This window comes from Corvus hawaiiensis, chromosome Z, assembly GCF_020740725.1.
Source record: "Corvus hawaiiensis isolate bCorHaw1 chromosome Z, bCorHaw1.pri.cur, whole genome shotgun sequence".
Taxonomy (NCBI): domain Eukaryota; kingdom Metazoa; phylum Chordata; class Aves; order Passeriformes; family Corvidae; genus Corvus; species Corvus hawaiiensis.
The window spans coordinates 16,048,083-16,073,503 of record NC_063255.1 but is presented as its reverse complement, the minus strand read 5'-3'; the positions used below and the strand labels follow the sequence as shown (position 1 = coordinate 16,073,503).

The 25,421-nt window shown below is 49.6% G+C and overlaps 1 protein-coding gene across 9 annotated transcripts in view; it reads left to right on the top strand.

Moving 5' to 3' along the window:
- The window catches only part of CNTFR (ciliary neurotrophic factor receptor), a 202,181-nt gene that overhangs the window by 72,254 nt on the left and 104,506 nt on the right, over positions 1 to 25,421 (top strand). Inside the window, exon 1 of one of the 9 annotated variants that reach the window (XM_048292005.1) lies at positions 161 to 330. The exons of the other annotated variants lie outside the window; for them this stretch is intronic. The gene's annotated coding sequence lies outside the window, so the exon portion shown is untranslated. Of the gene's footprint in view, positions 1 to 160; positions 331 to 25,421 lie in introns of those variants that run through there. 9 annotated transcript variants of the gene reach the window in all.

Here is a 25,421-nt window from a genome sequence, read left to right as displayed (position 1 = left end):
GGAGATGCTGCAGCGGGGCATTGAGACCCGAGCAGTGCAGCAAAGCCACTCGTCTGCAGCCACTGCTGCTGCTTTTCTGCTGGCAAAGAAACTCACCTCGAGTGTGGGGATAAATTAAAATCAAGGAGCAGCTGCTGCGCACTGGGGTGGATCAGGCTGATGGTGGCTATCGGAGCTCAGTCCTAACCCCAGCCAGCTCATTTAACTTTCTGACCTGTGAGACAGCAGCTTCCCGCTGGGAAACAGCCCTCGGCTTTGCTTGTCCTGTCTTTGGGCAAGGGAAGAGGCTTCCTGGAAGCGGGCGGTCTGCGATCTCAGTCGGGGGACAAGGTAAGTCACCTCCTCAGCGGGGTTGTTTGCACAGCTGCGGGTGGCCATGCCCGCTCCAAGAACTCCGCATTCTTCCCCGCGCCGAATATCCGGGACAGGCATCATCCCTCCGCGCTCCGCGCACTTTCCTTTCCGTCGGCGAGCCTGGGGAGGCTCACCCGAGCATCCGAGCGCTGGGGCTGGCCCTCCGTCATCCCGCCGGTGTCCCTTGCCTGTCCGACGGCACCTCGGTGCAGCCGGCCCCAGGCTGCTCAGGGGGAAAGCCGCCTGTGGGAGTGCCGCCCCTGGGCGCACACGCAGTCGCTGCCGTCCCGCTTGGCGTGGCTCGCTGGCAGCCAGGCTGTCGGGGCAGGAGGATCTCTGCTGACAGCCTCCCTGCGCAGAGGGGCATTGTCTCTCTCCGCTGTCACCCGGAGCATTGTTTTGTTTGTCACCAGCCCTGCCGCTGCCCAGCCGAGCCCTTCCCTGCGTGCGGGTTTTATGGCGGTGCCTCCGGGACACTGACAGCCCGCTGACAGCCGTGGGTTGTGGGTTTTTTTCATTCTGCCTCCATCACCCCGAAACCCCAGCATGAAGCCCATCTTCAGGCTAGCAGCCGCTGTGAGATTTTCATGGCTTCTCTCTGTTCCTTTCCTGCTTTGCAGAGCGCTCAAATCCTGCCCCATTTGTCCCGAGACTCCACAAAGTGGCGAACCCCGCGCAGACAGCATGCTGGGGCAGCTGCCCGTGCTGGCCCTGGGATTTACTACAGGCAGTTTGTCTTCTCGAGGAAGTTACTTTCCAAGATAGCATCTGGTCTTTTATGAGGTCTGATCTAATAAGGTGGTATGTGTGCAAGCATGGGGGTGGTGTTTTTATGTTTGTAGATGTATTTTAAAAGTTTTATAAATAGCAGAGTGATGAGATGCTTTCTTAGTCCAAAACTGCATCTCTTGTGCCTGTGGTTTTGCTGAAATTATTGCTGGATCCTGAAAGCAATTTGCTTCTCTGAAACGACAGGAGGGCGGTACAGATAGTCATCCTTGGAAGACACACACATTAGCAGTAGTATTCTGCAACGTCAATGCAGAATTATTCTCTAAGAGTCTTATTCACAGCACAAGAGGCAGTCAGCCACGGAGGTTATGGGGGAAAACCAAATACTTCTGCACACAGCTTGCTGGCCAATTGAATCTTCTTCAGAAAATAGCAAGAGACATACCATGTTTTTAGGGGGCTAGGGCTCAGTTTGCAAATGATTTTCCTGGAATAAAAAAAATAATAAAAAATAACAAGAGGTTTCAATGTGTGTTTGTGGGCAGAGCTGGAGAGAGAAGCTACATGCAAGTTTCCAAAGGGGCTCTGGTCTTTCACTGGTGCACAGCAAGTCCTGCATGGAAAAAGGACTGGATGGAAATTTGCTGTGGAGCTGCTTTTGCTTGTATTTGTTGCTTTTAAAGCTTTGGCTGAAAGAAAGGAACCTAGAAATTGAGGTGCAGCTCTCGGGTGTTAGCTTTTGGAGGAATTTCTTCCAGTAAAATTGGAAAGAGAAGGAGGACTGGCTGAAAAGCATTGTAGTGATAGGAGAGGGGACTGTGCTATCTGCAGGCCTTTCATTAATAGGCGGTTAATAAGTGATGTGCTAATGGTGTGTGGGGACCTGGTTACTTGTGGCTTTCTATCTGGGTAGTTTTAAAAGTATGTACAGAGCTGTCTCATCTAATTTATATTTTAATGCTACCTCCTCACCTCTTCCCCTTCCCTTTCTTCCTCTGTGTGCATCCCTTTCACTCTTTCTAGGCTGGCTGCAGCAGAGCAGGTAGGCACCATCCCTTGGCATGGGGTTTGTCTGTGGGAAGCCTGGCTGCCAGGGAGGCCACCAACACGTAAACTTCTCCAGGTCCCACCAGTGCTTCGGCCAGCTGTGGAACCCACGGGGATACAACCCCCCCGGTGAGACCTGCCCTGCCCTCCTGTTGGTTTTCAGAGTATCTGCCCCTTTCCCCTGCCTTTACAGACCCATGTCTGGATGTGAGTGCTTAATCCCCTCCTCCCGTGGTGACCCCCACAGAGCCCACCCTGCCCGACAAAGATAACACCACGCTGAAGCCACCCCTCGGCACATCCCCAGCTCCAGGATTTGTTTTTCATTTCCTCTTGGTCTCCCCTCTCTCCCACTGTGAGATGTAAGGGTTTGGCAGCAGATCCCATTCACCCTGTTTGCTTTCATGCAGAGAATCATTTCTTCAGGGTGTTGTGTTAGCAGCGCTGGGGGCCTGAGCTGAAGCCACTGATGTCTTCTTGAAGAAGATGTGAAAAGCAAATATGTGCTGTGTGACCTAACCTCCTACCTCCTCGCCACTCCCTGAGGGACCACCACCAGCTTCCCCAGATCCACCCTTTTTGGGCTGTTCTGTACACCCTATTTTTTCTTGCAAGTTTTCAAGCTATTCCTATAAACTTGTACAGAAAGGGGAGACAAAATGTCACCCGTGTGAGATGGATTGACAATAGACCTGGTATTTCCACTAATTTAAAGCAAGCCATCCATCATCACATGGAACCAGGGTTTTCTTTGCCATGTCAGAAAAGCATTACCTAGAAGCCAACAAAAAAAAAAAACAAAACCAAACCCCAAACCAAACAAATCCCACCTTCTCACCGGAATACAGAATTACCAGCTGATTTAGCATCTGCACCCAAGCTTTGCTGTTCGGCTAAATCTACACATGGGTGTCACTGCAGTCATTTCCAGTTTGGTACCAGCTGTCCTGCAGGCATCTCTCAAACAGTGCCCACATGATGACAATGTGATGCTGTGTGCAGGTGCTGGTTTTTATGAAGATCAGAGCTGCTGGTCAGGAGTGGATGATATTTCACACAATGAGCTTCTCCTCTTTCTGCTCCAGGAATGGCCAGGAAGCTGTTCATATGGAGGGGAAGGATTCTGGGGACAAGAAGTTAGTTATGTGTGTGTTTAGAAGGGAGATGGGAGAGGTCAAGCCTTTTGATAGTTCAGTAAAGGGCCTAAGAAAAAATAGCCCTGAGCTTTGATTGAAGGCCTGGGTGCTGCTTTACCAGGAAAATGCTACTTGCTGTTGTTTGCACTGCTGTGAGATACTCACTCAGTGCCTCCTGCCAGCAAGTGTTTACATCTCTCAGCAGCAGCTCGCCCAGGAGGAACTTGCCTCACATCTCTGTTTCTGGCTTCTGGTGGGACACCCAGCCCTGTGGGCATGAGGACACTGATGCTGGGCTACCTGCAGCTTCACAGAGGACAGCTGATGTGCCAGTGGCTCCTGCTTTAGCTTTTTCTGGAGACACAGGGCTCTCCCCAGAACCTCTGTCAGATCTTTCCAGAGCTCAGTGGAAGCAGGAGGAAAACGCCTCCTCCTCAGTTTTGTCCTTTGTTTCTGGCTCCACCTTTGCTTGCTCAGCTGCCGTCCTGCTCTCTGCAGAGGGCAAGTCCAGTGCCGTGAACAAACAGCACTGGGGACTTTCTGCACCCAGTGCATGCTCATGTCCAAATTCAAAGCCATCCTTCCATGAGGGCTTTGTAAGCCACTCTGCTCCTATGCACATTTCTTACCTTTAGCTGAAGTTTTTCTGGGAAACAGACACAAACTCTTCATGGGAAATTATTGTTAGGTATTTGCTCGGTTCTGGCCATGCCTTGAGGAGGAGCAGGCAGTGCCTCACCATGACCCGGGAGTCTCTGCTCAATCCTCTGCCCTTGCTGGGCAATGGAGCAGATAAGAGATAGCTGCCTCATGTTGCACTCTTTTTTTCTTTCCCCAGCTTCTCATTTGGGATGAGGTGAGCATAAGCAGGGATTAGTTTGTTAAGCTGTGACAGTTCATTAAACTTCTTGGACTTTTTTCCTCTGTGTTTCCTCTCCAGACACTGCTGATGGCTGAGCTTGTGTGGGGGTGTGTGTGCAGATACTATGGGACAGGGCAGGCAGTGGAAAATTTTGAGATTTTAGTTTCCAGATGCCCTTATCTATTTGCAAAGCCTGGCAAGTACCTTCAAGAACTTTTGCATTTTAGATATTTCTATTTTGAAAAGCCTCTGGAAGTAAAGTTCATTTTCCGCGGCTATTTTTTCCCTTGAAGCAAGCCTCTTTTTTTGGTAGGAACTGATGGCTAAGGCTTAGATGTGTAAAACTTGGTGAAATTAATGGGAGCCATGCCCTGAATCTCCTGCACGGCTCTTAAATCCTCTGACTTGTAAACAAGGAGCCTAGTTTGCAGCTGGCTTTAAAAGTCTGCCAGAGCAAAACCCAGAATGCTGAAGGTAAAACTAGGGGGATGCTCGCAGGGAAGGGGAAGGGAGCAGTGTCCTGCTCCTTGATTAATACCTTGTTAACTGCTGCACAAATATCGGGGTTGGAGCTGTGGTGGTGAAGAGTGTCAGGGCTGTGCTGGTGGGTATCAGCATCACACCAGTCCCTTTTGGCTCTGAAGCCTGTGTAACCCCATCTTTTAGGGTTTGCAAGGAGACCCCAGCACTGAGGACTCTCCAGGCTCTTGCAGTGGGTTTGGCTGCCCTGTTGGGTTACTGTGCATGGGAATGTGCTGCTGGCTGTATTTTTCCCAGTGTGAAAAAGTCATCTTGGAAGGGAAATTAATTGCATGCAAAGCTGTGCCACCCCACAGTGAGTTTCACCCTGCACATAGCACAGAAGGGGCAGCTGAAGGTAGAGATGTGAGAGCATCTCTTGTGTAGCCACAGAAATCTCATTTGATCCTCAGTGGTGGGAAAGGAAACGAAGCAATAACCCAGGACAGTTTAATAGAGTTTGGGTGAAATACGGTTGTTTTTGTAAGCTGGTCTCTGTGCAGTGAGGGCTCTTTAGCCCATTTGTTGTGCTTGGCTCTGCTCTGGATGTTGGCATCAGCTGCTCTGCAGGTGCACGTGTCTTTGGCAGGAAGGAATTGGGATTTGGGGATTCGCCTTTGTTTTGGGAGGGGGGAGAGCGGGGGGGTGGAGAGGGAAAAAGCAATGAGATGATGTTTGTGTCTTTCATGTGAGTAGGACACACTGGGGAGGCGGAAGGACACAGCCCAGGGTTCAGTCCTGTCTCAAAGAGTCGGCTGGAGAATGGGGTCCTCTCCCAGTGGCTCTCTCTGCTTTTCCTGGGACAGAGCAGGAATGAATCCTACAGGCTGTGGGGCTGCAGTACCAGGATGAGGCCAGCTCTGGTGAGCGGAAGTTTGCCCCAGAGTTGAGTGCAGCTGAGACAGGGAGAATTTCCTGTGATATCCCCAAAATCTTGAAAGTTTGGGGCAGCAGGGAGGTTGTGCATTTCCAGAGCAGAGCCCATAGGGATGCAGAGACATGACTTTTTGGGAGGTTTTTTACCATGTACTTTGCTGTTGTTTCCTTCTCCACCTTTGCTTCCTCTTTCCTGCCTTGTGCTGTGCAGGGGACCAGCAGGAGTCAAAGCAGGAGTCAAAGAGGTCAAAAGCACAAAAAAAAAGAAAAGCTCAAACCCCAGGTGCGCCTGAGGAAGTGGTTTCACCCTTCCAGTGGTGGGACAGAATTCTGAGGGCAACTGGTCCCCGTGGCCCTCAGATGTAGTTTATGGGGGGCATCACTGCTGCGAGCACCCCTGTGCTTGCCAACTGCTGCCCAGTTTTGGAGCACGGGGACTGGTGGGAGCAGACTGGGATCCCCTGTAGCTAGCCCTGGGACAGGGGCTCTTTGGCCCAGCAGACAGAAGAAGGGAAGAGGCTGATGTTTGCCCCAGCTAAACCCTGCGGATGAGCCGAGCTCCGCACGCTGGCACGAGCCCAAGGCATCTTTGCTTCCTGCCACCCTTTCAAATTAAGCAAACGATTCATTTTATTTCTTTAATTTTCCAAATGGAAGTGAATTGGCTGCGCTGGCAGGTGCCTGATTGACGTTCCAGAGAGGATGGGAGCTGGGGGCTGGAGGGGGCTTTCTGATCCATGCCTGCCCCAGTAGGGACCCAGCCCTGCTGCTGGGGGCCACTTTGTCCTTTTAGGAACAAGAAAGGGATAGGTGCATTTCAAGCCATGGGTAAAACAATTGCAAAGCTGAGCTCCTTCGAGGTCTTTCCAGGGCAGAGGAGAGAGCCGTGGCACCCCTGGTGCCCCCTATTAACTCCTGGCGTTTGGTGTTTTATGAGCGTGGCTTTTCCTCTTGCCTTTATGATGCTTTGCAGAGCCTTTCTCATGCATTCGTTCAGTCCCTGCCTGCTTCACAGGGACACTATCAATAAATGACACTGGCTTCACTGGTGAGAGACAGAGTCCCCTCTTGCAAGGAGGTTTTGGGGTGAGATGCTCCCACTGGGGACCCACAGGGAGGGCCATGCACCCCTGCTGCAGGGCTCAGCACCCATCTGGGCGCTTGTAGCCACACCCCTAAACCTCCCTGGCTCTGCACACAGGTGCAGGGCTCTCTGCAGAGCTGGCTGCAACTCTCCCTGCAGCGAAATAAGTGTCCAGAGATGGAGAGGGGAAGATTATCCCCACTACATGACAGTGATTATCAAATCTATCCGCTGCATCGGTGAAATGAATGGCAGCTGGTGGCTCACTGCCCAAGTGCATGGCATGTAATTAAGGTCTAGCTCCCCAGTCTCTGTAAAGATCCCTTCCTAATCTCTGGCATCACAGTCTTGTTCTGGCTTTTTACCCTGCTGCTGTTTTTCTGTGCTGTTTTTTCCCCTCAGCTGCCCTCCCCTGTCTCTTGGCGAGCAGCAGTGGGGTAGGAATCCTCTTCTTGACCTGGTCTGGGGTGCTGGAAATGCAAACCCTCAGGATGTGAAGGCACCGTTGGCTATCCTGGAACTGAATCAATCTTACTCTGAGATGCTACTGAATTGCCAGGGCTTTTTCACCTTGCCTCCATCTCCCTGAAGCATCTTGGCTGCTCCATGGGGTCCCTGGGAGGGTGCAGGGGAGCAGCCTTGGCTGAGCATATAAACCCCTGGGCTGTTCCACTGTGGAGCAAGAGAAACATGGCTGTGTCATGGTGGTGATCCCAGCCTGAGTATTAAAACAGAAGTTTAATTGGCCATTTGAGGGAGGAAGAAGCAGTTCTCACACTCACCTCAGCTGCTCTCAGCAAGGAAATCTCCCCTGAATTTCAAACCGGGACCGATGTTCTTGGGACTCACGCTGCTGCTCCTCTGCTTGGTAAAAGTGTCACCAACTCTCAGTCTGTGTCAGTGGGGAAACTGAGGCACAGCATGCCAATGCAATGCACTTGGGGCTGCTCAGCCTGTGTCCCAGTCAAGCAGGACTCCCAGCAGGGCAGGGACCACCCATGGGACAGCAGAACCCACAGCTGTGCAGGGGTTGCAAGCCCACAAATCTTCTGCTTTCCCTGATGCCCTGCCTATGAAGGACAAAACCACTGGCAGTTTGAAAGAGGAAAGGTAAAACATGAGCTGTGTGTGAGCTGCATGGCAGCCAGAGGGGTGCAGATAAAAGCTCTCCTGTCTACCACCAAGATAAATTTCATCTCTGGCTAATTCAGGAGTGAAAAGGAAGCTCGGCAGCTGGGTTTTGTAATCCTGCACAGAAAAGGTTTTCTGGGAGACACTGGAGCTGACTCATTTTTACGTGGGCATTAGAGATGTGACAACTTAATTGCGGTGAGTTCTTTGGAAGGGGAGCAGGAATCAATAGGTGTTGGGTAAGGCGCTCGTTTTAAGATAACGTCTGTTTGTTAAATTATAGTAATTTGTCTCCGTGCAGCCTCAGAAGCTGTTAATTGCGAGCAGCCCAGAGGGTCGGCATGCTCTGTCCCAGCTTGAAACCCAAATACTCGCCCTGCCCTTAGGATGCCTGGGATGGACATGCTGGCAGTGCTGCCGGCTAGTGGTGCCGCTGCCGCGGTTCAGGCAGGAGGGTCCCCAGCTCCGGGGGACGCTGAAGGTTATGAATTCAAGCCCTTAAGCGTGTCCTGTAATCCCTTTTCTGGCGCGGAGAAGAGGCAGCCTCTTCAATTACCAGGGCATGAAGGGCCGGAGGGTATGCATTTCCCAAAGGCCAGCCCAAGGCTGCAGGGAGAGCAGCCAAAAATACTCAGCTTATTTGGGCACGGTGGGGATTCGCCTTACATGGCTGGAGAGTAGTTTGTTAAACCAAAAAAAAAAAAAACAAAAAAACCCAGCAACCCACCCTGAGACCAGATGCTGAGTTTTGCATGCTGGAGCGGCAGGGAGGTCTCCACGGGCTTCCCGGGACTGGCTGTGCTCCAGATGTTACAAGCACAAACCTCCCTGCTCCTGTCCTGGTCCCACTAGGGCACGGCTCTTCTGGAGCTAAAGCCTTTTCTCTCCGGGGCTTTGGGCTGACATGGTCTGGGCTTAGAAGTGTGTTGCAAACAGGAGAAGCTTCAAGGGGATACTGCTGCTCCTGGATGGGTTTGAGGAGGGGGCTCTCATAGAATCACAGAATGCTTTGGGTTTGGAGGGACCTTAAAGATCATCCAGTTCCATGCTCCCTGCCATGGGCAGGAATGCCATGCACTAGGTCATATGGCTTTGGTGTGGCATGGTTGGACAGATGAATTCCCCCATCTGGTGCATGCTACAGACCTCCTCTGTGCTCCTGGCAGCTCCCTGCTCCATGTCTCAGCCACTTTGTAGGATGTGGATCCAGTGGGACACTGCACACCTGTGTGTGAAGATGCCACAGGAGTATGGGATAGCTGGAGGTGGTGGGTGACAACTGCAGGAACTGTGTCTTCCAGCCCCGTGCAAGCCACCCCTCAGAAAAGCCTGCATTTGTGCGCCTTTTCACAGCAGGCAGGAAAGTCTCGACAAGTGCTGTGTGTTTTCTACCCAGAGTTTTGCTTAGAGCATGTTTTATTTTTCTGATTTTCCCCCTCTGCTTTCTCCGGCTCTTCTTTCACTCCCCAGCCGTGTGAGCACAACTTACTGCCACCTGGTGAGAGCTGTCTGATGCTACACATCCCCCTAGGCTGGGAGCCTTCCCCGGGCTGCCTCCCTACCTGGTCGGCTTTGCCCTGCCCAGCTCCTCACAGTTCACTCAGCTGGTACCCAAAAGCAGCAAGGGGTTGGGAAGAACAGCAGCCAGATCAGAAAATTAAGAAGAGGCTCTTAATGGAGCAAGGGATTGTATATTCTCCCTGTCTGACACTGGGGATATCTGTTGTGCAGTGGTCTGGTCGATGGTGCTTGATGTATCCTCCAGAGCTCTTGGGAAGAAGGAGCACACAGAACTGGTTTAGTGCTGCGCTGTGCTGTGGCAGTCCAGCTGAGGAGCAGGACTAGATGGGCCCTGGTTTTCCCTCCATATCCAAAACGCAGAAAAGAAGCCAGGAAACAGTTCTTTCTGCATCTCAGCCCTTCTGTGCTCAACAGGGTGAGGGCCTTGTGTCAGTGGCAGGGAGACCTTGCCAAAGGAACACGTCGTGTTTGTCCTGGAGCAGGTAGGGAGAGTGTCATGCAGTCATACCAGCATCCCTCCCTCAACACCGTGGAGATGGCTAGGAGGCTCTCCAGGGAGGGCAGTACACAGAGTATTTGGGAGAAGAGTTTCTCAAACGTCTTGTTTGATCAGTAGGGAGTGAGGATCTTGTCTCTGCAGAGAACTTGAGGCGATTTTCTTTGCAGGCCAGGTAGCCAGCAAGCTAGCACTGCTCACCTGTGATTCACTGCTTTCAGCCTTCAGTACAGGCCCCACCATGCTCCCCTATCTGTCTTCATCTTCCACTAACTCATCAGTGTTAGCCCCTGGATGTGGTATTGGAGTGCCTTTGGCAGTGCCTGAGCTTTGGGTGCTGGTGCTGGAGGGAGCAGGATTTGACCTTCCCACTCCCATGGTCTCTCACCATCTCCATAACCAGCAGTAATCCTAGCAAGAAGGGTTCAGCCCTTGTTCCCTGACCTGAAAGGGCAGGATGCTCCAGCACAGCCAAGCATGAAGCAATGTGGGTGTGCTGGGATTCAGGGCATTTGCAGGCAGGTCCCGCCAGGGCAGCCAGGAAAGTCCTTTGCATGTGGGCTGCATGTGTTGGTCTGCACCAGGCTTTGTGCTGGCACGTTTGAAAGGACACGTGTGTTCATCCATGCACGTGCATCCCCTCAGAGGGACGGGGAGGGTGCCCACATCCTGCACGTGTGGGTGTGGAGGTGGTTTCTGCACTCGCAGGCTCCAGGGAAGACGGAGGCGCACACATGATGGTCTTTGTGCCTGCACACCGTCCACATTGATCTCATGTGCTGAGATTCTCGCAGGCACCCAAAGGAGTCATCGAGCTGCATGCTGATCGCTGCACGCTGCCAAAATCCTCTGGAATCTGCTCCCCTGCGTCGCCCCTTCCCAGGTCAGCGTCAGGCTTTGCCGCAGCAGGTGCTGAAACCCGTCCCTCCTCGCGACCTGCCTCCCTTGCTTTTCCAGCACATTTTCCAGAGGTCAGTCATCCCCTCCCCACCGCTGGATTGCTTTCCTGCCCCTTCCCACCTGCTCCATCCACCCGGCAGATTTTTGGAGCTGGAGAGCAGCTATGGAGGGGTCTTGCTGGGGGAACATGAGTCCAAAGGAGAAATCAATCCTATCCCAACCAGAGCTGAAATCTTGTAAACACCATGTTCCGATCCAGGAGCTCTCGAAGAACCAGGGCCGAATATGGCACTAGCTATTTCTGCCCACTGGCGGCTATTCCTGGCCTTGACCCCAAGGTCAGTCCTTTTTTCTCACCTCCTTCCCTGTGTGCTCGGGTGAGCTCAGTTCAGGGTGTGCACACTCAGCCAGCTATAAATAACGGCAGCCATGGATGACCCCTTGGAAGGGCTCCAAGCAGAAAGCATCCCCAGCTCTGCAGGCAACCAAGATCCCCTGACCCAGCCCAGCTGAGAGTGATGGGCTCTGCCTTCCCACCAGGGGTAATTGGGTGTTTTCCATGGGATTTTGAGTCCCAGAGCCCCACTCTTTCCTGTAAGCAGCCTCTGGGACTTTTCAGGCTGAGTGAGTGCTCATGGAGGAGTTTATTTTTTTAATATTTCTTGAAAGCCACTCAAGCTCCACTTGCTCTCCTGCAAGTCACCTGGGTTGAAATATCTTTTTTCCTCCAGATCTCTTTTCCTCTGAGGAGTACTGAGCAACCCGGTGGATGTGGCAAGAGGAGTGTCCAGGCAGAGGCAGCTCTGCGGGAGCCTGCATGCCGCCACAGCCTGCTGTTTCCTCAGTGCTTTTCTCCACCTCACTCTCCCTCTTTCCTTCTCCACACTGTTGCTTTCTCTGCACTATTTCCCCCTTTCTCCCTACTGTCTGTCTCCCTTTTACATGCTCTCACCTTCCCTTTCCATCAGTTTTCCTCTGTGCTTTTCACCCCTCCGCATTTCACTGCATAGCTACCCTGCCCTCGGGTACACTCCCCTCCCTATTCCCACTGTTTTTTGCTCTCCTTCTGCTCTACTCCCTTTCTCTCCTTGATGCTCCCTCAGCCCCTCTCTGCAGCTGGGTACCGTTTTGCTCTGCCAACACCAGCTGTCTTGTTTTTCTTGTGGTGCAGCAAATGTTTCTGCAGTGTTGTGGAGATTGCCAAACAAAAGGATCTTTTCATTTTGGTTGCAGGATGGAGAGGTCGGCGCTCAGGTGGCTCCCACGCCTACATCCAGCCACCTTGCCAGCCTGAGCACTGACCCCCCGTCCACGGAGATGAAGGGAAAGCCTGGTGGTCTCGGGGTCGCTCTGGGTTTAGTTGAAAACACCCAGCTTGTTTTCACTTGTTCCCCCCTCCTGCCTCTCCCACTGCAAAACCAATGTAATTGGAGCAGGAAATTAAACATTTGAAGTGTTAACGTGATAATCTGCTGGTTTAGGCTTTGTGGGGGGCAGGGAGCTATGAGCTGAGTACTCTGCTGCTGCCATGGTGCGCAGAGAGGGAGAAAGGACGTGGCGCCAGCGGGGTCTCTTCAGCACGTCCCACCCTCCTGGCCCATCTGGGGAAACCACAGGGAGGGCTCTTCTTCAGTTCGTTCTGGCCTCAGGTGGTCTTTAGGCTCGTAGTTAGGATGGTTTTTTGTTTTTCCATTGCTCCTGGTAGCTGTGCCTCATTGTCCTTGCTGGTGAGATCAGGACCACTGCTGGTGTGTGGCTGCACTCATCACCTGTGATGAGTTTCTCAGTGTTTTGCTGATGCTGGTGGTGTACAAAGTTGGGAACCTATGTATGTCCCACATCCCCAAGGCCATGGTTTGGAAGTGTTCAGTCTGGAGAAGAGAAAGCCCAAAAAAGCTGTAAGCTTTCAGAGATGCAAAAATCTCCTGGAGAAACCAGCCCTTGTGTCCCTGGGGCAATAAGCTGGGGGGGTAAAACACAGTGTGGGAGGTTCAGGCTGGGTGCCAGGAGAAATGATCCTCATGGAGAAGATGGGTAGATATCCAAACTGACTGCCAGGCAATTAAGCTGGGTCTTCCATCTCTAGAGGCGTTGAAGAGCTGAGCAGATCATGATCAGGATGACTGCACCAGGATGGTCCTGGGTGCAGTGGAGGGTGCATTCCTCTGAGGGAGTTGGGGCACCCGGCAGGCTCCTCAGTGGTCTATAAAGATGACTGGCACAACAATATTATGGTTTTTTTAATTCTTTTTTTTTTTTTTTTTTTTTGGTCAGGCTTGGATTGTCAAGTAGACGCTTGCATTGTAATTTTTTACTTTAATAGGAATCATTTGTAGAGAGATCTGCTGAGCTCAGCATCCCAGTTAGAGCTTTTGCATTATGGAGAGTTGCTGTCTTTGCAGATGGATGAGTTTCAAGGATTTCTAAATACACAGGCCTATCTGTCTAAACAAAAGTTCAAATGCTGTGCAGTTCACTGGTTTGGAGCAAATGTCAAAGAGGCAGACTGGGCTGTCACCACTAAACAAACCTCTGTCCCATTTTCTTTTGTGCTTTCCACAAAATCCTGCACGAATTTGGTGTGATCAGCCCATTTCTATTTATGGGGTGAAACACCAGTGTGGAGCAGAGCTGTGGGGTTTTTTGCTCTGCTTGAGCTTGTGAGAGTGTTGAAGGGAGGAACAGTGCCACAATTGCTGTAATCCCCTTCCCTTTCCAAAATGCCTTTCAGGGAAGAGACTATGACCTTTCCTGAGAAGTATCAGTCTCTCTTGGCCTGAGATGCTGAGTTGAAGCCTTTTCCCAAGGATCTTAGATGAAGATGAAGGTTGTCCCATGTGCTCCCTTATACTGGAATATGACCAGCCTTCTCTCCTTCACCTATGCGGATGCTTGTCTCACTTTTCCTAAACAATACCCCAAAACAGGGGCTCTGGAGCCACTGGCTGCAGAAGTGGGACAAGCTCCTGCTGTGCCTCATGGGTTTTAACATGCTGCAGCACATCTGAAAAAAAAAAAAGTACAGTTGTTTGCTGACAGGGATGTCACCAGGAGGTGCCTTGGGGGTTAGTGTTTAACTCCTGCCCTGACCTTTGCCCCTTCCTTTGTTGCACCTCTGAGGGCAGAGAGAGGAGAATCTGCTTTCCCCAGTGATGCTTATAGCTGAATGGCAAGGTGATATTTGGGTGGGGGCTCACATGTACAGCTCTCTATGTCAGCATGGATGTATTTGAAGGCTTCCAGAGTAGGTATCATCTCCAGACACTGGTGCCAATCCTCCCCTTTCTCCACCTGGTCCAGTTCACTGACAAGCCAGTGGAGGGAAAGGATCATCCTTGGCTATTAACCTCTCATGGGAAGGCTTTGTGGGATGGAGATAGCAGCCTGGCGTGGGAGACAGGAGACCTTTTTCCCTGACACCTGCAGATGGTGCGACTTCGGCACAGCCTCTCACATCCGGTGTTTTTTGTGTGTTTTCCGAGGCGTTTTGTATTTGCTCCTTGGCCGGTGCTGGGAGGACTGGATTGGAAAGGAAAGGGATTTTCATACTTCATCTTTTTCTCACCGGGGCCTGAAACGTGAGTGCCTCGGAGGCGTTGCCGAATGAGGTGGTAATGTGTTCATCAGCTGGGAAATCACCAGACCTCCGAAAACAGGGAGGGGAGAGGTGGAGAGACACACGAGGATTTGTGTCTGCCCATCTGCCCCATGGAAGCTGTGGCTTTTAGGATGCAGCTGGTGAACGTGAGGAGCACAGTGTTGAGGAGCATCCCAATGATGTTGGGAAAGCTGGGGATTCTGCCTCAGGTTCCCCACCGTGGGCAGCAGCTGCCCTGGAGAGCTCTATGGATGTGGCATTCATAATGATGTGCTGCAAGTGGTGCTCCTCATCAAGGGTTGAGGGAGACATGAGAAGAGAAAGGAATACCTAATTAAATACCTAAATATGCCAAAGAGGTGCTCAGGAGAGCCTGCCTGCTGCAGAGCATGGGCTGACCCTTGGCTCTGTCCAGTCAGGTCCCATTTTCCTGTCTGGATACAGGTCTCATCCATAAGACCTCGTGCTGACTGTGGTGGCGTTTCTCCAGACCTTGGTGTTCTTTTCCCAGCATGGCTCTTCCTTCACCCACTCCCAGTGCCACCACACACCTATGAGTCTTCTTAGAAATCAAAGCACTTAATTTTTGTTCTCAGCTCTCCCTGGTTGTGGATCTGCGGGATGCTCGGAGGTGGCACAGGCCTGGCTGTACACCAGGTGCTACTTGTGCCAATAAAGCATCTTGAAGTCTCCTTTTTAGTTTGTAGACTCTCCCGCCCTTCCCATATTCAAGGAGCATTTATCAGCTCCCTTTCGTTGCTCTCTATACCTCCTTTCTCTTCCTGTTTATCCACCTCCTTTGTAAATTAAAGTCTCAGGCTCCACTCTTTCTCTGCATCTCGTTGCTTTTATTGCCTGTCTCTGAACAGATACTCTTTACCCTTGACTTTTTTTGTATGCAGGATATCCAGGATTAATCAGAATGTTCCAGGTCAGGGCGTATAGTTGATTTACAGCATCACATATAATCCTGGGTCTTTATATATCACCTAACATTTTGTTTGCCATTTTAGCTGCAGCCACAGAGCAAAGGCTGACATCACTTTGCTGCCTGTTTTCAGCTAATTTAGGCTGCAGCAATATATGTGGTTAGTTCAAAATCTCCCTTTCAGCATGCGGTGCATTGCATTTGTCATCACGCCATGCTTCCTCAATGCCTGGCACTGCCACTCACTTTGATGGTCTCCCCTATCTATCCATCGTATTCTTTATTAGCCTAAATAGTGTTATCATCTGCCAGTTTTTCCTCCTCATTGATCAGCCCCTCTTCAAAGCATTAATAAACAGATTATAACATGCTAAGCCTCATCCAAAACCACGAGGCACAGGGAGCTGGCAGTGCCAAGCTCAGTCCGAGTTGCTTTGGGTGCTTGATAAATTCGGGGTCTGAGACATGAAGAAGGTGATAGCAAAAGGAGACAGAGAAAACTTCCATGGTTTTGCTACAAATAAAAGTGTTTCTATTTTCTGACATGCCCACATCGCTGCCCCATTCACTTTATGAATGGTTAATGCTAGTCTGCATAACCAAATATGCTCCTAGTGCTAATAATTTGAAATGTAACCATTTTGCATTTGAATAGCAAGGGCCTTTTTAGGGGAATACTTAGGAGTTTGGTTTCATGGGAACAGTTTAATATGAAAGTGTAGAGTATTATTGATGTGCAATACGGTAAAATTATGGATGTGGATGTATGCTTGTAGTTAAATCAATAAATGTTATTAATGTGTAAAGATATAATTTTTATGTTTATTTTTTTTTCCAAAGGATTTTGTGGTTAATTTGTATTTTGAGCTTATTGATGAAAGAATAGTATTTATTTTGAAAAGTCAATGATTCAAATCAGGGCAATTTTTTTAATGGGCTGTAACTTGTAAGCAGCATAATAAATTTTCTTTGTCATTTACAGAAGTATTTCCCTTTGTGCTCAAGATGAATGTTTCAGTCTTCAGGTCAATGGCTCCATTTTTCCCTAAGGTAAATTCTGGAGGTGCTGAGCTGGCTTCTTCAGGGTGAAAGCAGATTGCAAGCAAAACCCTTTAAAATTTGCATTATTTAGGAAAGGAAGCAAGGGAAGAGTGATCACAGCCGTGTTCACAGTTTTCCTACGTGTTGCCCAAATTGAAATAAATGTAATTCTTAAAGGACATAGGAAATGTGGCAGAAATAGCACGTCTGTGCTCTGGTTTGTAGCCTCACGGCTTCTTGGAAGCAGCTGCTGCTCTGGCGGCTGCGTCAGCGTTAGCAGACCTGCACTTCATGAAGGTCCCTTCCCATCTGCAGTCAGGATGGGTGGGTTTTTTTTGTACAGTATGCCCTGGCAGTGATTTCTGATGTTTTTTTTCTGAATGAAAACACCATGAGAGTTGTGTCTTGTGCTTGCTGTAACCAACTGTTTGATGGTTGCATTGAGCAGCCTGCAATTGCTGAGCTGGGTGGGGAAGCAGCCTGTTGCTCCCTCTTCACTTCCCTGTTTATTTTGTTTGTTTTGCTTAGAACTTCACTATGGAGAGGTTGGGGACTGCACTGCAGCTTGCCTGCTTCCAAAAAACTCTACATAACCTCCTTTGAAATGCTGGCTGGGATGTGGAAGGAGAGCTCCCACCTTTGTGGGGGTGCCCTAGGGGTGCCATGCCCCCTCTGCTGGCTCCAGCTTTCCTCTTGTCTCAGGCAAGCTGTGCTCTTCATAATGCTGAGCAAGAGCTGATCAGAGACGGGAGATGGACTTGGTTGGCTTTATTTGTGTCTTTGCATTGGTGGGATCAAATTTCTGCTCTGCCTCTGAGTTCAGCTTGGGTCCTTGCTCTCCAGACTCCCACTGCACTCCAGAGCTGTTGGGAATATGCTTCTCCAAAAACCTCCATTTCCCCTTTTAGAGGATGGTGGTAACTTTCTTCTGCTCCTATTTTACTCTGTAAATAGGATGAAAATAGATGAGGTCATTGGTGTCTATACAGGCAGAGTTGGCCTCCATTTTCTGTTTACTAGGACTGCATTAGTTATGAATAATGGCGCGTCAAACTACTCGCTCCAAGCAATTTATTCATGGGATTTGGCCCCGCTTGCTGTCTGAGAGTTGCCTGCCAACAGGATCTGATTTTTAAAATACACTTACAAACATGCAGCCATTTGCCCGATCTGTTTGCAAATATATCTGGGCCTCTGGGTGCTCAGTCCTTCTCTCAGGGTGGCACAGCTGGGCTCCACAAATCACATCCTGGTGTTTGAATCCATGCATGGGCAGTGGCCGTGTCCTCTGAACCAGTTAAAAGAGATGGAAAACTATAAGTCATGGGTGATTTTAAATAGTCTTCTTTCTCTTTTTGCCCCAAGGGAATGTCATTATGGGAAGCTGGCGGCACACACGCAATCCCAAGCCTTTGAGAAAGGATTCCCTCCCTGACCCAGGAGAGACGGCAACAATTTCTAGCTCGTTTCTTGCCGTCTGGCAAATTTTACGTCTGATTTTTTGCTCTGTCACATCCCTGCAGAATAACCATTGATTTATACGGCGTCCGAGTCCAAAACAAATGCTGGATACCTGTGTTCTCTCCAAGAAAGGGTCCTGCTCCCCAAACTTGGATTAGAAAGCAAAAATCAAAGGGAAACCCCCACTTGCTGTGATGTTGGTGAAGAAGGGATACAATAGCCCACGTGTGATGGGAGGCAACCACTGGCCAGCCCTGCTCCGCTGCTGGTAGGATGTGCCCCGTGCGCTGCTCTTTTCCCAGGCATTGCTCGCTTGATTGATTGCTTAATTCGCGTGCTGCTGCGATAGCGACTGTCATGCAATGGCTCTTTTGTCACACTGGACTGAAGGATTTTATTCTTGGGAGACAGTTTAGGCTCTGAGATGCTTCCCGAGAATGCCTGGGCTGTTGCTCCCATGGGCCATATTTGGAAATCCCAACCATTTCTGCTTGGCCAAAAGCACCAGTTGATTTTAAGGGACATTTTGTTTGTGTTATTGTGCAAGTTTCTGGCCCCTGAGAGTCTTGAAAGGAAAAAAAAAAACCATGTTCCCAGCTCACAAGACATTTGTACTAATTAAACAGCAGGGAATTTGCTTCACTTCACCACAGGTTTGGTTTTTAGGCTTCTGTGAGGCTTTTTGCACACAGATTTCTACAAACCTCATTAATATGGATGGTAGATGTCATACGAAGTTGGGCAGTTTTTTCCTCTTGAAGCTGGTGGGTTACAGGCTGAAGATTAGGGATGTATTCCCACCACTCAGTCCCATTTCCTGCAGTTCCAGATCCCCTCCCTTGCCTCTACAGGAAGGAGGCTCCTCAGTTTATTAGGGGGTGATTTATGCCAGGAGTCTGTCCAAGGTCCTTTGTGCTTCTGCCTCTCTCCCTGGATGTAGAGGTATTTTGGGAGAACTGCATCCCAGCCAAGACAGTGAGAAGGATGCACAACCTCCCCTAGGTACCACACCGCAACTGAAAGTCTTACTACTTTTATCACTAAATGCTGGAGCCACTGGTGAACTTGAGAATCCCCCTTTGTCCCAGGGAAGTGAAGCAGTCCCTGGAAAGCCACCAACAGATTGGTCTTTGGTGATTAACCTCTGCTGCCAGTGGAGCAAGCTGGGTGCCATGACAGGAGAACCCTCTGGACTGTAATAGATGCCCTGGTGTTACTTGGAGTGTTGGGACCACAGGGGCAAAGCTCCTGCTCCACCCAGTTTGGAGCAAGGGACTAAATCCCTCAGCCCACATCAGGGCAAGCCTCTGCTTCTTGTTCCCACAAGGTCTCTGATTTCGACCACAAATTCCCCTTCTTCATCCAAGAGATTCTCCCTGAAACACCCACCCCTTCCAAGGAATCTGAGGATTTTTTTCTCTTCCCCTCCTATGCAAAATCACACAGTCAACAAAATCTTTTCCAGCGCTAATCCTCAGCTATGCAGGAGGACTCCTCCGGCCCCGCGATAGTAGGGGAGAGACAGATGTTCAGCAGATAATTAGTGCAGTTGTGCAGCGCCTTCCTGCTTGAAGCCTGGATGCCAGAGCCTCCAAGTAAGTTGCTGTGTGTCTGCCTGCATTGCTTTGTGCTGCAAGGCCTCTTTGGAACACTAGCACCAACGGGACTTGCTGCTTTAGGAGACAGAGAAGTCCTCTCTCACCCCAGTTCCCAGAGCCATTTCTCCTGTTATCCATTAAAGCATCACTGAGCCTCTCCAAAGTCATTTTCCTATGGGTCATCCCCAAAAGAGGTGCTCATTTTTCCCTTTTGGAAGTTTTCTGAAGTCAAGGGTTAAATTTGGGGACAGAACCAGTTCTTTCCTCCTGAGGATATAGCAGGACTGAATGCAGAGGGAAGTGACAGTTTCAGCACAGGGCAGGGAAACACTAACGGTTTCTAGAGATTTCATTTCTTAGTTTCCATTTTTGGGTTGTTTTCAGAAGCAGCCAGAAAAGGCATAGGCTGATTTTGGTTGAAAACTAGGCCAGAGGAGTCCTGACTCCTGTTTGAAAAATGACCTGAAGTTGGGTTGCAAATCCCCTGCAGAAACTGGGCTTTGTGGGAACAAGTGGCTCCCTTTTACATTTTTCCATGGTGGTCCTGTGGTCCGTCGTCAGCTTGTTTCCTGGTAATCAGTTTGTGTGGGTGTGATGGCATCTTTTAAAGAGCCAGGTCATCCACAGGGCACTGGAGTGCAGCTGGGGAGTGTGGCACAGGCCTGTCCTCACAGCAGGGCTCCTACGCCAACATCTGAGGACACCTGTAAGGGGAAGCTGGCAGCCACGGTGGTCAGAGGTGCCCACAGTGTTAGAAGCATTGGATCCTCCTACATGAGAGGTCCTAATGGTTGAATTCAATGAGATAAGAGGTCTTCTCCAGCCTTAGTGGTTCTGTGATTCTTGGTTTATGTGGCTCATTTCTCCCTGACTGGGAGGGAGTGGAAATGGGGAATGCTATTCCAGTTTCCCAGGGCAGCAGCATCACCCCCTGAGGATGAGCACCTGCATCCCTTCTGGTGTGAAGAAGACCTGCCTGAACTTCCTCTGTGTCATTCTCCAGCTACCTCTCCCTCCTAGACTCCATTTGATCTCGGACTAGGATGTTTTACAGAGCTCCTGCCCCTCCAATACCTGCTCCCCAGATGAAGTGCCTATGGCAGCTCATCATGGGTCTGATGAGAGCTGGCAGCTCATTGTACCCATTTGAAGGCAGCCTGGCCTGGGTGGACCTACTCCAGGGCACGCTCCTTTAACATGCTTTTCAGCAAATTTAGTGCTGTCTTTTAAATCTTGGTTGTTCATACAGAAGCACTGCTTGCTTTCTGTGTGCTCGTGGGGTGGGGATGACCTGAGACAAGGCTGGCCATGTTTGGCCCCAGCAGCTGGAGAAATTTGTGAGTGGAATAGCAACTGGAGAGCCCAAAAGTGGAGCCAAATTGCTTATCCTTCCTCTGTCCTCCTCTGGGCAGCTTTGTAGCTCGCTCAATATTCACCATGCAGCACGAACTGACTGTTCACAGCACCTAGTGCTGCAAAATTAGTCTTTTGGGGTTTTTCTTTGTTTTAAAAAAAACCTCTTTCAACCAAAAAAAGGGCAACTTTTGATGCATGTCATTCCTCCGTTCTTGCATATGTTCATTTTTGATTCAAACACACTGTTGAAATCTTTCTTCCCTCACAGAGCAAAATCCCCTGGAAAAGAGCAGAGCCTGCTTGTGTGCATTTATTTTTACTGGATCTTGAAATAATTTGTTATTTTAAAGGAGACGGTGGGGGGAAAAAAGTCTGTTCCTGATTGAGACCACTGAGCATTACTGTGATAGAACTAAAAATAATAAGGTAACAAGCAGCTCTAACCTTAGCTTAATTAACACATCGTTAAGATCAAGTGCACAGAGAGGTAGCAGCTCAGTGTCTCTGTGCCTGGCACAATGCTCTTACGGGTGAACTGGGAGGCTTGGTGACCTGAGAAATGCATCACAATTTATTTCTTATTTGATTGTTTATTCTTTAGCCCCAGTGAATAACATAAGTAATTTTTCCAGGGGAAACCTGCAACAGTCGTAGCAATTTTCAGGTACGAGCGGAAAAAAATGAGTATTGTGAGAAAGGGCAGCATGTGACGAGGGAAGATTTGCTCAGAAGTGCAAGCAGGTCCAGATCTGGATCCTGGGCTGCTGAGAGCAGTCAGGAAAATGGGACATGACTGAAAGCTTTTAGTGCCAGAGCTATTTGTTGACGTTCGAGGCAGATCACTTTCTGATCTCATCTCCCCTTGCGCTGGGCTTGGAACCAGAAGGAGAGGTAAATGGGTCAAGATTCCCAGAGGGGCAGTGAGAAGGGCCAAAAAGCAGGCGTCCGCGGGGGGAAAACAGTCGATTTGGCAGGTCTGGAGTTCATTGAGAAGTTATTGCTTTGGAAGGCACAGGAATATCTGTTGGGAGTCATAGAAGAGTTATTGGTGTTGGAAGTTATGATGTAGAATTATGGTGGAGGATATAGAGACCCTTATAGAAGCTCAGCAAACCTGTGAATCCATCTATCTAAGCACCCTCAATTCCCACTGAAATCCTCTTGGAACAATAATAATCATTTAACAAAGGAAATGGTTTTTGACCCAGACAACTAAATGCATTTCCGCTTAGTGCTTCCCAGCCCTCGCCTGATGCTCAGCCGTGTGTTGAGGTTGCCTGTTATTTTCCCAGACATCAAAGGCTTTGAAGGAAAAAAAAAATGCAACTGGGGAAGAATTGATCATTTGCCATGAAAATCTACACTGAAAAGAGCACTCTGAAGAACAATTAGCCAGAGGTATGCAAACAGATTGCAAAGGAAAACACGGCTGGGGAGGATTCCCCTGGGAGAGGTGGTGCAATGCCCTGCTGATACAGGAGTGGTTAAGGAGGATGAGGGCATTGCAGTGACATTAATGTCTCCTTTCATCAGGTTTTGTTAGGGTGGGTGGTGGAGGGGGATCTACTCTGAAGGAGTGCTGTCAGGAGGGAATGGAGGAAACCTGGGCCTTTGCTCCGCCTTTGGGATGCCAGGTCCTGTCTAATACATCAAAAGCCCAAAGAGCACCATGCCCTGGGTGGAGGGACTGATCTGCAGCCTACCTACCCTCTCTCCTTCAGCTGGGGAATTGGGGCTCTGAAGTACTGTCTTTCCTGTAACAGCAGGTGATGGTACCCACGCAGGGGTGCTGCTGGACATCTCTAGCACGGACACCTACCTGTGCCAGCTATCCTGCTCTGAAGCCCCTTTTGGGTCATGAATATTTAAAGCTAAATTATAATTTTGGGTCATGAAAACTCTCTACCTGCAAGCTACAACATCTCTTCCTTGACAATGGAGAGAAATAAATCCAGCTTTGTATGGTTCTGTCTGCAGAAGGTACTGTGAGCCTCTGGGAAGGACCAGAGTTCCGCTGGGATGCCAGTGACATGGGGCCACATGCAAGCACCGAGTCCATTTTGCCATTGCAATCTCATTCCTTTATTTTTTGTGTGTATTTTGAACTAAAGAATCATTCTGAGAAGGGATCAATAGCTCAGCCAAGTGTTCAAGTTATTAACTCACAAACAAACAGTGTCAGGGTTGATGGGAGGAGGAAGAACGTCAATTTTCTGTGCAAATGTTATTGCGAGGAGCCATCAAGGAGTGTTTTATTTAGCAAATCGGGGCTATAGGAAATTGTTATTCCCTTGCTGGGAGAAGGGAGAGAGCTGAGGAATCAAATTATGTATCTGGTAAAGTGTCTCAGGGGCATGAACCTTCAGGCTGAGGATCAGCCTGAAGGGACCAGATGGGGTAGGATGTCAAGTGCAAAGGATTCCTCTCTTTTCTTATCCGCCTGCCCATCTATCTCTGCTCCCTCCAGTAAAAAAGCTCTCTGCTGAGTCTCCTCTCTTCTCTCCCCTCATTTTTGGGATGTTTGCCTTCACAGGCAAAGGACATGAACTTCTCCTGATTCTTTCCGTAAGAGGAAAAATGAGAGCTGTCCTGTTCCAAGTCATCCTCCATTAGAAGTGGCTGATAAAAAATGGGGAATCACCCACTCGTCACCACAGAGCAGAGTGTGTGTCTCTTCCTCCTTTGAATCCTCATCCTCCTCTTGCCTAGACAGTGTTTTACATCCCCTCAGATCATTTCAATCTCATTGCCTTGTGCCCATAATGAAGAGTGGCAGAGGGCTGGAGGACCAGGCTGGCAGTTGGGGTTGTCCCAGTTCTTAGCAGATCCAACCATGCATTAAAATGTTTGAAATGCCAGCCCTTTTCTCCTGGTATTTCCCGTGTCAGCAGTGACTCAGTATGTAAAAGGTGTTACCAAGGTCGGAGTGTATGCTTTGAAAGCTGCCACAGAGGAGGTGGCTTTGCAACACACAAAATGTAGTTGGTGCCTTGCCACATCCCAGACTTGCAATGTTCCATGCAGTGTGCTCTCTTGCCTGATGCTTAGGAAGTACATGGGGGGAAAAAAACCTCCATTTCATTGCTCTGCACTTAGGTTTGTCCTGCTGCTAAAAACAGAGAGGGTGAGGTAGGATTTCTCTAATGTTTTGGTGTGGATCTCTCTTACTGAAGTTTTTGCAGCCAGTGTGCTGAACCCTTATCCTGCAAGGGCATTACTGTGACACCAAGGGGCTCTGTGAGAGCTACAGCAGGGAAACCTTAGGTTAAACCTGCTCAGGTTTAGTGTGTTCCCTGATGAGCTTCCAAATCCTGGTGTTGCTGTTGGGCAGAGCATGTGCAGGCGCCATCCCTCCACCCTTCTCCGCAAGGCAAGTCAGGTGCTGGTTTTGGGAAGGCAATTCTCTACTCTGGCCCAGCATGGGTGCAAGGGGTTCGAGGGCTCCTGCCCACCTAAACCCCCTCACTTTGCACCACCAAGAGCACTCTGCTCCCCTTTCTGCTGGTAAAACCTTATAGGTGGCAGGTCTTCAGGAAAAGTGAGCCTGATGTTTCTGGGGAGCTTGCAGCCACTTTTCCTTTGCAAGCCTGTAACAATAGGGTGGAAAAAAGCCTTTCTATTGCCATGCAGCCATCTGACACCTAAGAAAAAAGTGTGCAATTGAGGCAAACATCTTCTGGTGTTCTTGCGATGCCTCTATTTCCATGATTCTGTGGGGGTCTCTGGCTATATTGGGTAAAGCCCTGCCCACTGAAAGGGGTCTGGCTGCAGTGGTGCATCACAGCCTGGGAGCTTTGTTTGGCCTGGAAAGCAGCCAGCCAGTTTTTGGGATTCATGATTGTACAGTCCTGACGCTTTCTAGGTGTGTGAGGCAGAGGGCCCCAGTGCTCCTGGACCCAACAATTGTTCTTTGCTTGCTGAACCACATCTCTCAAGCTAGATTTTTAGGTCCTGATGTCCCAGTTGCTGGAAGCAACAGATGTCATGCCAAACCCACTGGACTGCACAATTGTTCCTTTACATACCTTTTGCTCACACATCTGTATATCCCAGGCATGCTCCTGTGAGCATTGCAGTGTCTTACAGGCTGATGAAAAGCCTTTTCCTCAATTAGAGGTGGAAAAAATAGCGAGGGGTGGCATTGGGTTCACATCCATTAAACTTCTCCCAGTGCTGGTTTGCTGTGCAACATAATGCTGTGTTCATGTGAGGAAGTGCATGAGGTACCTTGCTGAGCAGCAGTCATGCTCCAGAAAGCAGTTGTCTGCAGTTTTGTGTTACTTTCTCCCCCCAAAATCCTCTTATTTTCAAACACAATTTGCTAGTGATTTTCTGCTGTGCACATTATGCCCTCTGACTCATGCACCAAAGGAGTTCAGGCTGGAGGGGGGTGGTGGTTTGCAGGGCAGAAGAAGTTGTGTGAGGAGGCAAAACAGCAAAAGCTTTGCTCTTGGATGAAACAAGAAAATCTGTCCATAAAGTCCAACACTTTATTCCACATACAGCAATTCCTTTAAAAAAAAAATAAAAATGAACGAGCCCTTCATATTTTTGCAGAGCTCTGGTCCCAATCAAATAGCTGGACTGGGAGAAGCATTAGAAAATGGGAGAACAATCTCATGTTAGTCCATTGGGAAAGCTAATAGACATTTTCCATCCCAAGTTTGTAGGATTCTGGGCTTTTTGCAATAGCTGTTTCACTTAAACCACAGCTCTGTGCATTGCCTTGCTCAAACTGACGGCTCCTTCCCCTCCAGCGGCCCCGCTTGTCTCATTAAAGC